Raw genomic sequence first — 10,937 nt, forward strand, 5'->3', positions numbered from 1 at the left:
ACTTCAGAAGCAAAGGGTTGGGTTAACTGCATATCCCAGTTCATGGCATATTGCCAACACTGGGTCTCTTTTTCTTTTATTTGCTTCCTCACTCAGTCATGAACATTTATACCCACTCCCCACTGCTGCCCATCTCCATTCTAATATGCTTAGTGTTCAAACTTGTGTACAGATATCCTTGTTATTTCACTGCATTTCTAAATTATTCTTGAGGTGTACAATGCGATATATTGATACATGTATATGTCATGAAATGATGACCGTTTCTATTGCATTTTTAATTTATATAAAATATCTCGTTATTGATCTCATTTGTTTTCTTTTCACTCAGATTATGTTTTTAAAATCTATATTTCTGGCTATGAGTAATTCTAATAAGTTGTTTCTAGACAGTAGCTCTGTACCCATGGTGTGCTCCTATCACATTTACCAGCCTAATGATGGACATCCAGGTTGCTGCAAATTCCCGTCACTGCAATTGACGCTGCAGACACATGCTCATCCATAAGCCTTTATTTGCCTATGTACCAATCTCTCTGGGAAATCCGTCTAACAGCAGGATTGTAGGGTCATAGGATATTCATTGACTAAATTATGCCAGTTTGTTCTTTGAGTATTGTTTGACAAGTTTATTGTTTTACATTCCAACCAGCAGTGCCCAGGGATCCCTCCATTGTCACATCCCTTTGGAAGAGTTGTCTTTATTCTCCTTTCTAATGTTTGCCAGGCTAACAAATGTAAAATGAAATCTTATTTTTTATTTTATCATTTCTCTGATAACCAACAGATTTGAGCATTCCTTTTTTTTTTTTAAGATTTTATTTCTTCATGAAAGACACACATACAGAGAGGCAGAGACAGAGGCAGAGGGAGAAGTAGGCTCCACGCAGGGAGCCTGAGGTGGGACTTGATCCTGGGACTCCAGTATCACACCCTGAGCCAAAGGCAGATGCTCAGCCACCGAGCCTCCCAGGCAACCCTTGAGCATTTCTTCATAGGCTTAATAGCCTTTTGTCTTCCTTGCTCATTTTTCTATTGGGATTCATATTTTTCTCTTTCTGATGTAAAAATGATCATTGCATATCCCACCTATTACTACCTCACCTGTTATATATTGCAAATATCACCTCTCAGATTTTCATATGTCTAATAGCTTTATTCATAATTATGCTATAATCGATTTATTTTGCCTTTTTAAGGTTAAGTGTCCTATTTAAGTTCTTTCCCTGCTAGCTCATAGATATTCCCCTACAGTTTTTTCTATTAACTTTATAGATTCATGTGTTACCACAGATAAGACCATATCCATCGGAGTTCACCTTTATACATGATACTAGATAGCAATTTTTTTTATAATCTTCAAGATAATGAGCCAATTTTTCCAATACTTCCAAACACTCTATCCTTTCTTCCACTGGTCTTCGGTACCACCATTTTCCTGCATTAAGTTATTATATAAATGTAGGTCTTTCTCTGAGCTGCCTAGTTCTTCCCATTGGTCTTTTATCTGTTCTTGCATGAAACCACACTGTTTTTATTATTATGAATGTTTGTTATTCTTAATCTCTACAAAGAAAATACCCTCTTTTCACTCTATTTTCAAGTCTGACTTAGCTATTTCCAGATCTTTATTGTTATATGTAAATTTGAGACTAAATTTATCTATGACTTCAAAAAATTCAACAGATATTTTTATTGAGATTGAAATAAATTTACTGATCAATGTGGGAAATAACATCTTTATATTATTATTCATTCCACCCAAGAAGATGGATTTCTCTGCATTCATTCTAATCATCTATATCCCTGTATTGGACTTTGCACCCACATGGTAACTTCGTGTATTCTTAGATAAATTAATTCCTAGAGCCTTAGAGTTTGTGTTTCAACAGTGAATAACATCTATTTATTAATACATATTCTGATTGGTTACATCTAGTCTATTCTATTGGTTATTTATATTCCATTCCAGGAAAGGTACCATTGATTTTTTAAGTTGATCATGTATCCAGCTACTCTGCTGAACTCACTTATTGGTTCTAATAGCTTGTCAATTGATTCTATTCCTTTTACCAAGATGATCCTACTTCCTTAAATAATAGAAGTTTATCTTTTTTCCTTCCATTCCTTCACCACCTTTTTCTTTTCTTATAGTGTTAGGCAGAATTTCCAATACTATGTTTAATATTTGTGGTGATAACGAATGTCCTAATCTTGCTTCTCACACTAAAAGGAATGCATCTAAGATTTATCCATTTAATGTAGGGTTTGGGTATAGATAGCTTTTACCAAATTTAGAATGTACCCTGTTCCTAGTTTTCTAACAGATATCATGGTAGACAGATGTTGAACTTTGCAAAATGATTGCTCTGTTTCAATGAAGATCATCATGTAATACTATTCTCCTTTCTTTTTTTTTAATTTTTTAAATTTATTTATTTATGATAGTCACAGAGAGAGAGAGAGAGAGAGAGAGAGAGAGAGAGAGGCAGAGGGAGAAGCAGGCTCCATGCACCGGGAGCCTGATGTGGGATTCGATCCCGGGTCTCCAGGATCGCGCCCTGGGCCAAAGGCAGGCGCCAAACCGCTGTGCCACCCAGGGATCCCTATTCTCCTTTCTTTTATAAAGTGGAGAAGGATATTGATGGAGTTTTGTGAAATCTGCATTACTGGGACAAATCCCACTTGTTCATGATGTAATATTTTTAGTGCTATATTGGCTTCATTTAACTATTGCTTTATTTAAGATTTTACATCTATGTACATAAACAAAATGGACTCATAATTTTCTTTTCTTCTCTTATTTTTATTCTGGCTATGGACTCAATGTTACACTAATCTTGTAAAATGGATGGAAGGTCATCCCTTTCCCTCTGTTTACTAGTTTCTGGAACAACTTGCATAAAATAGAATTACCTATTTTTTGAAAGTTTGGTAGAATTTAACTTAAAGCCATTTGAGCCAGAGATTTTTTGAAAGGAAAGGTTTCTGACTACCATTTATAATTTTTAATAATTGATTGGTCTACTCAAATAATTCTTGTACATTTAGTGTGTTTCTAGAAGAATGTATCCATTTCATTTAAATTTTTTATAAAATTTTCAGTTTCATAAGACTTATTTTATCTCTAATGCCTGAAATAATTTCTCCTTTCTTGATGATTTTTTTATGCGTTCTTTTTTTTTTTTTTTTTTTTTGTATGATTAGTCTTGCCAAGGGGTCTATTTCATTGATATCTCTCTTTAGGATTTTTATTTATTTATTCATGACAGACACACAGAGAGAGGCAGAGACATAGAGGAAGAAGCAGGCTCCCTGCAGGAGGCCCGATGAGGGACTTGATCCCTGGAACCAGGATCACGCTCTGAGCCAAAGGTAGACGCTCAACCACTGAGCCACACAGGCATCCCTCATTGATGTTTCATAGGACTTCTCTGTTAGTTTCCTAGGGCTGCTATAACAAATTATCACAAACTTGGTGGCTTTAAACAACAGAAATTTATTCCTTCACAGTTCTGAAAGCCAGAAGTCTAAAACCTTAAAAAGATTATCCTGAATTATCCCAATGAGCCCAGTGCAATCATGGGGCTCTTAAATGTAGAAGAAGGAGGCAAAAGAGAACAGAGGTGTGGCAACATAAGGACTCACCTATTATTGCTGGCATTGAAGACAGAGGGAGGGAGCCACTCACCAAGGAATGTGCAGTTTCTAGAATCTGGAAAAGGCAAGGAACTGGATTATTCTGTGGAGTCTCCAGAATGAAACACAACCTTGTCAACATCTTGATTTTTCAGCCTTCTGACTACAGAACTGTGAAATAAAATTTTGCGTTGTTTTAAGCTACTAAGTTAATGGTAATTTGTTATAGCAGCCATAGAAAAGTAATACACACTCCAAAAAGAATTATCCTAAAGAACAGAAAATCCTCTCTTCCCAAGAAAAGCCAATTTGTCCTAGGTCTGCACCCTGTCACTCTATTGTCCCCTCCAACTTAGCACTTATACTCCTCCCAGTGGCCACTCCAGTCCCCTCCCCCAAATAGACTACCCTGGCTTACCAACCCCCTTACCCTCTGCCTGGCTTCCTCTAGATTATACCTACTATTCTTTAGCCATACACAATTAGGTACAGTATACTAATATCATTAGTAGTATAAGCAACATTTACATAGAATATTGTAGATCTCAAACACTCTGCAGACATGTTGTCTTATTTGAACTTAACAATAAACTTCAGGAGATGACATTTTGTTTTCCCCATTTCCAAGGAGAAATAGCCAATATCTGAACCAGAATTAATTTCCAAATCATGAATTTTTTCCATCAACTCTCCTAATTTTAGGATTCGAGTCTTTCAGTTTCAGTTTTACATAAAACCCACAGTCTTACAAGGGGTGTTCAGGGATGACATTTCTGGTTCAATCTGTTGGCCCATATTTATTACACAACTACTATGAGTCAGGTGGAAAACACTGGGGGGCAAAACAGACTTGGACCCTGTCCTTGGTAGCACTTCCAACATGGACTTATCCAGATGCTGTCCATGCTTAGTGGCCCCTTGCCTAGTCGAAGAATCCAGGTCAGGCTGTCTGAATACCAAGTATCTCAGAGAAGGAAACACTTCAGAAAACAATGCTGCAATATGCATGCACTTGTTCAGATGTTAAAAGAGAAACAAAAAGTCCTGAGTCTTCCAAAGCAGGGCCACCAATTTCATTCAAGATCACTAAGCATTTAAAACATATCATTAGGGCAGCCCGGGTGGCTCAGCAGTTTGGCACTACCTTCGGTCCAGGGCGTGATCCAGAGACCCGGGATTGGGTCCCACGTGGGGCTCCCTGCGAGGAGCCTGCTTCTCCCACTGCCTGTGTCTCTGCCTCTCTTTCTCTCTCTGTCTCTCTCATGAGTAAATAAATAAAAATCTTTTTTTAAAAAAAGAAAAAGATAAGTTCAAAATGGATGAAAGATCTAAATGTGAGACAAGATTCCATCAAAATCCTAGAGGAGAACACAGAACACTTTTTGAACTTGGTCACAGTAACTTCTTGCAAGATACATCCACGAAGGCAAAAGAAACAAAAGCAAAAATGAACTATTGGGACTTCATCAAGATAAGAAGCTTTTGCACAGCAAAGGATACAGTCAACAAAATTCAAAGACAACTTACAGAATGGGAGAAGATATTTGCAAATGACGTATCAGATAAAGGGCTAGTTTCCAAGATCTATAAAGAATTTATTAAACTCAACAGCAAAGAAACAAACAATCCAATCATGAAATGGGCAAAAGACATGAACAGAAATCTCACAGAGGAAGACATAGACATGGCCAACAAGTACATGAGAAAATGCTCTGCATCACTTGCCATCAGGGAAATACAAATCAAAACCACAATGAGATACCACCTCACACCAGTGAGAATGGGGAACATTAACAAGGCAGGAAACCACAAATGTTGGAGAGGATGCGGAGAAAAGGGAACCCTTTTGCACTGTTGGTGGGAATGTGAACTGGTGCAGCCACTCTGGAAAACTGTGTGGAGGTTCCTCAAAGAGTTAAAAATAGACCTGCCCTACGACCCAGCAATTGCACTGCTGGGGATTTACCCCAAAGATTCAGATGCAATGAAACGCCGGGACACCTGCACCCCGATGTTTCTAGCAGGAATGTCCCCAATAGCCAAACTGTGGAAGGAGCCTCGGTGTCCATCGAAAGATGAATGGATAAAGAAGATGTGGTTTATGTATACAATGGAATATTCCTCAGCCATTAGAAATGACAAATACCCACCATTTGCTTCAACATGGATGGAACTGGAAGGTATTATGCTGAGTGAAGTAAGTCAATCGGAGAAGGACCAACGTTATATGGTCTCATTCATTTGGGGAATATAAAAAATAGTGAAAGGGAATAAAGGGGAAAGGAGAAAAAAAAAGTGGGAAATATCAGAAAGGGAGACAGAACATGAGAGACTCCTAACTCTGGGAAACGAACTAGGGGCGGTGTAAGGGGAGGTGGGCGGGGGGTGGGGGTGACTGGGTGATGGGCACTGAGGTAGGCACTTGACGGGATGAGCACTGGGTGTTATTCTATATGTTGGCAAATTGAACACCAATAAAAAATTTAAAAAATATCAGAAAGATGATGACACAAAGGAGTACAGGATGTGGACTTCTCCAATTTCAAAGTGCATCCCTAACTCTACCCCTCCTTTACCTAGGATTATTCTTTCCACTACTTCAAGCCTCTCTTTTCTGCTGTTTTCTCTGAAGCCAAACCTATCCTCAGGCAGAGGGACATATGGAGTGTATGTCCTGTGACTCAGCATCTCATTATCAACCGCGGTGGTTGCTGGCTGATTCTAATTCTATGTCCAAATGGTTTCTCATCTTTCCCACTTCAAGTGACTCCCTACTTTGGTATATAGATGACTAGTGCCTCAGTTTCTGCCAGGCTGGAGCCTTGGCTTGTTATCCTTGGCTTTTGCCTTTTGGGTGAACTAAGAATCCTTTCCTGAACCTCAGCACAGTGTGTTTTGCGAGAATACTGCATCTTACCACAGTTCCATTGCCCACATTACCACCCCTTAGATTCTTCTTGCCTATAAGAGCACTTATCGTTTAGTTCCTCTGTGTCTTCCTTGATGCTACCCACCTCCCTTAACTACCAAGCTCAATGTTAGGTAACTAACACTTCCTCTATTAGAGACAGTTCTCTAACTTCTCACTCACCCTTGACAGTTCCACACCTTGTCAAGGTGGAATTTGACATGTTCCAACCACTCCTAGTCTGACATTCTCACCCATAATTAAATTCTCAAATACATTCCAAAAATACTTTTTTTTCCAAGAAATGTGGAATCCAAGAATACAATCTCTATAGCATTTATGTGACCTTTATAGGGAGAACTTAGGTTACCCTACCTTCCTTACACAGAGGGAGCAAAAGGTGAGAAATCCCAACCAGTGGCACCAGGTGGAAGCAGCTAGAGATTAGCAGGCTAATCAGAAACTGGGGCCAAGAGCACCTGGGTGGCTCAGTTAGTTAAGTATCCGACTCTTGATTTTGGCTCAGGTCATAATCTCAGGGTTGTGAAATCGAGCCCTGTGTCTCTCTCTCCCTCTCCTTCTCCCTCTGCTCTCACCTTCTTCCTCTCCCTCTCAAAACAAAACAAAAGAACAAAAAAACACCAAAAAACCTGAGGTCAGACAGAGCAAAAAGATACATCTTAGATACAACTTAGAAAATGAAGCAAAATGATTACCTTATGAACATTTTTTCAAAGATCTTTATCACATATCATCAGAATAGCTAATATGGGTGTAACAAGTTTTATCTTTTGAATAAAAAAACAAGATATGAAGTACCGTTGGCAGCCCAGGTGGCTCAGTGGCTTAGCACCGCCTTTGCCTCACAGCGTGATCCTGGGGACCCAGAATCAAGTCCCACATCAGGCTCCCTGCATCAAGCCTGCTTCTCTCTCTGCCTGTATCTGTGCGCCTCTGTGTGTGTGTGTGTGTGTGTGTGTGTGTCTCATGAATAAATAAAATCTTTTTTAAAAAAGATATGAAGTACTTTGTTGAAGTTCACAAAATTAGTCAAATGCAAAGTTGGAATTAAAATCAAGGTAGCCAATACCAATTCTATGAAGTTATATCATAAAATATATGGTGAGCCACGTGATGACTCCCCTTCTGCTGGGCACAAGCTGGAATGAATTATAAGATATTTCCTCTACCAGGTTGAAGATTTCAAGTCAGGACACACATCTAACATTCCTTCGTATTTTTACTTACAGGAAATCAATGCTGAGGGAAAACCAGAGCCATATGCCTGAATTCCTCCTTCTGGGACTGACCAGTGACCCCAAACAGCAGGGGTGGCTCTTTGCCAGCTTCCTAGCCACGTATCTGGTCAATGTGGCTGGTAACTCAGTCATCATTGCAGCCATCCGGAGGGATGCCCGCCTCCACACCCCCATGTACTTCTTGCTTTCCAGTCTGTCCCTGGTGGACATCTGCTTTACAAGTGCCATTGTGCCAAGGATGCTGGCAAACATGCTGAGCAAAAGCAAGAAGGTCCCCTTTGCCCAATGCCTCACACAGATGTGTTTCTTTGTGGCCTTTGGGATCACTGACAGCTTCCTCCTGGCTGTATGGCTGTTGACCGCTACACGGCCATCTGCAACCCGCTGCTTTACAGCATGACCATGAGCCCCAGGCGCTATCTCCTGCTGGTGATGGTGTCCTGGGTGCTGTCCCATCTCCACTCACTCACCCACATGATTCTCATGGCCCGCCTCTCCTTCTGTGGGCCCAATGTCATCCATCACTTCTTCTGTGATGTCCAGCCACTGCTGACACTCTCCTGCTCGGACACCTCTATCAATGAGCTTTTGGCTTTCACAGAAGGCTCCTTTGTGATCATGAGTCCCTTCGCCTTGATCATTGTCTCTTATATTTTTATCACCCATGCTGTTCTGAGGGTCCGTTCTGAGAGAGGCAGGTACAAGGTCTTCTCCACCTGTCGGTCCTACCTCATAGTTGTGGCACTATTCTATGGGACCATAATATTTGTGTACATTCACCCCTCATCCACCTACTCAGTGACAAAGGACCATGTGGTCACTGTCATCTATACAGTAGTTACCCCCATGCTGAACCCTTTTATCTATAGTCTTAGGAACAAGGACATGAAGCAGGCCTTGAAAAAGCTCCTCAGAAGGGTAGAATAGCAAATTTCATATATGGTTATTCTTAACATTCATTCATTCATTCAAAAGAACCCATGGAATACCTGCTATGTGCCAAGAACTATACTCACTTATGAAAATATTACAAAGATGTATCAACCATAGCTCTGTCTTCAAAATTAAATACAGTCCAATAAATGGAGATGAGACAATTGCAATAGAAGGTTATTTTACCTTTTGGTAAAAATGAATATAATGAGACACAGACATTGATGTCTTACTGTATCAGACACATACTTTCCTTCTTTTTCTTTTGCAGTCTCTGGTTCATGTGTGTCACAGACATGATCAGGGTTGTATAACAAGTACGCTGACAAAAAAGCAAGAAAAACTCCGATAGTAATGTTTTTTTAATCTATTGGGAAATGGGTCAGCTCATACAAAGCCTCAGCAAGTCAATGTTCTCATCATATGGGTTATTCATCTTATGCACAAACTCCTTGGGTCTGGCTAGTGGATTTTCTCGTTACCTTTAGAACAGCTCATAACATCTCCAAAGCAGTTCTCCTATTTGTCAGAGAAGGCAGCTTCACTGGCATAGCAATAAGATCCTGAGATTCTGAGTGAAAACTTAAGTTACAACTTGGTCTCACAAACTGTGTGACCATAATCAAGCCACTAAGTCTCCCGAATTCTCATTTTCCTTATCTACATAATGCATTTAATGAATAACCTCACCACATGTTGTGGGTGTCAAAGGAAAAATTCTGAATTCAGTGACTTTGAATCATTTACTTAACCCGTCTGAGCTTCCTAGTTCTGAAATTATACTGCTTGGACTGGAAGCCCAAGTCCACCATTACCAACCCCATGATCTTGGGCAAGTACATTAACCTCTCTGTGCCTTGGTTTTCATATGAAAAGTGGATTGTTATGGAAATTAACAAGTGATATAACAAGTGTCCTAAGACATATAGTATTTATGTTTTAAGTATTTGTAACAGTGTCTTGCATATAGCAGGCCCCAGATAAATTTCAGGCACTATATCAAAATTACATGAAAATGTGTCTATAGACCCTTCCCAGATAACATTCAAAGATTTGTAATGAGGTGGGAAATAGTCTTATTATCATACATCCTTGAAGTGAGTTCACTACAAGTATCTCCTGAAATTATTTCAGTGTCTCCAAATGTTTCACTATAAATGATTCTGTCTTTAGCACCTTCTCACTACATTGTCAACTTTCATAGGAATTCCAGTTGGTACAGAGAAGGCTTCCCCAATATCCATAATAACAAAATGCTCCCCAGCCTCTTTATCTATCCCTCCTCTTTATATCCCACCTTCATTTCCAATAACATTCAAAGAATTTCACTCTCAAACAGAATCTTCATGAGGAATGCTGTTCAGCATTTCAAACTTCTAAAACACAATCTAAAGCTGTGGGATGTGAAGAAGACAAGTGAAGAAAAATTGGAGGCGATATATAACTTTACCCAAGAGAAAGTAAGGGGATTAGATATAAAAGAGGGAGGAGGGAGAAATGAAGGCACCTTCCTGGAAAGAAAAAGACAAGAAATGGAAGATGATTAAATGAATCTTTAAAGAGTATAAGCTTCCAGCTATAAGATGAATAAGTTCTGGGATCTAATGTACAGCATAGTGATGACAGTGAACAATACTTATTATTGTTCTTATATAATAAGTATATATATAATATATATAATATAATATAATATATATTACAATACAATAGTATTACATACTTATTATTATTATTATATACTTGCAATTTGCTGGGAGAGTAAATAATCTTAAGAATTCTCACCACAGGGATCCCTGGGTGGCGCAGCTGTTTGGCGCCTGCCTTTGGCCCAGGGCACGATCCTGGAGACCCGGGATCGAATCCCACGTCGGGCTCCCGGTGCATGGAGCCTGCTTCTCCCTCTGCCTGTGTCTCTGCGCCTCTCTCTCTCTGTGACTATCATAAATAAATAAAAATTAAAAAAAAAAAGAATTCTCACCACAAAACAAAAACTGTAATTCTGTGAGGTGATGGATGTGATGGATGTGTTTACTGTGGTCATCACTCCACAAAGTATATGCATATCAAATCATCATGGAACACCTGGGTGGCTCAGTGGTTGAGCATCTGCCTTTGGCTCAGGTCACAATCCCAAGGTTCTGGGATCGACTACCCCATCAGGCTCCCTGTGGAGAGCCTGCTTCTCTCTCTGCCTATGT

At 39.6% G+C, this 10,937-nt stretch overlaps 1 pseudogene; it reads left to right on the forward strand.

Moving 5' to 3' along the window:
- Positions 1-7,804: 7,804 nt before the first annotated feature.
- Positions 7,805-8,733, forward strand: LOC144285218 (olfactory receptor 1L6-like; annotated as a pseudogene).
- The last annotated feature ends 2,204 nt before the right edge of the window (positions 8,734-10,937 follow it).

This window comes from Canis aureus, chromosome 16, assembly GCF_053574225.1.
Source record: "Canis aureus isolate CA01 chromosome 16, VMU_Caureus_v.1.0, whole genome shotgun sequence".
Lineage (NCBI taxonomy): Eukaryota > Metazoa > Chordata > Mammalia > Carnivora > Canidae > Canis > Canis aureus.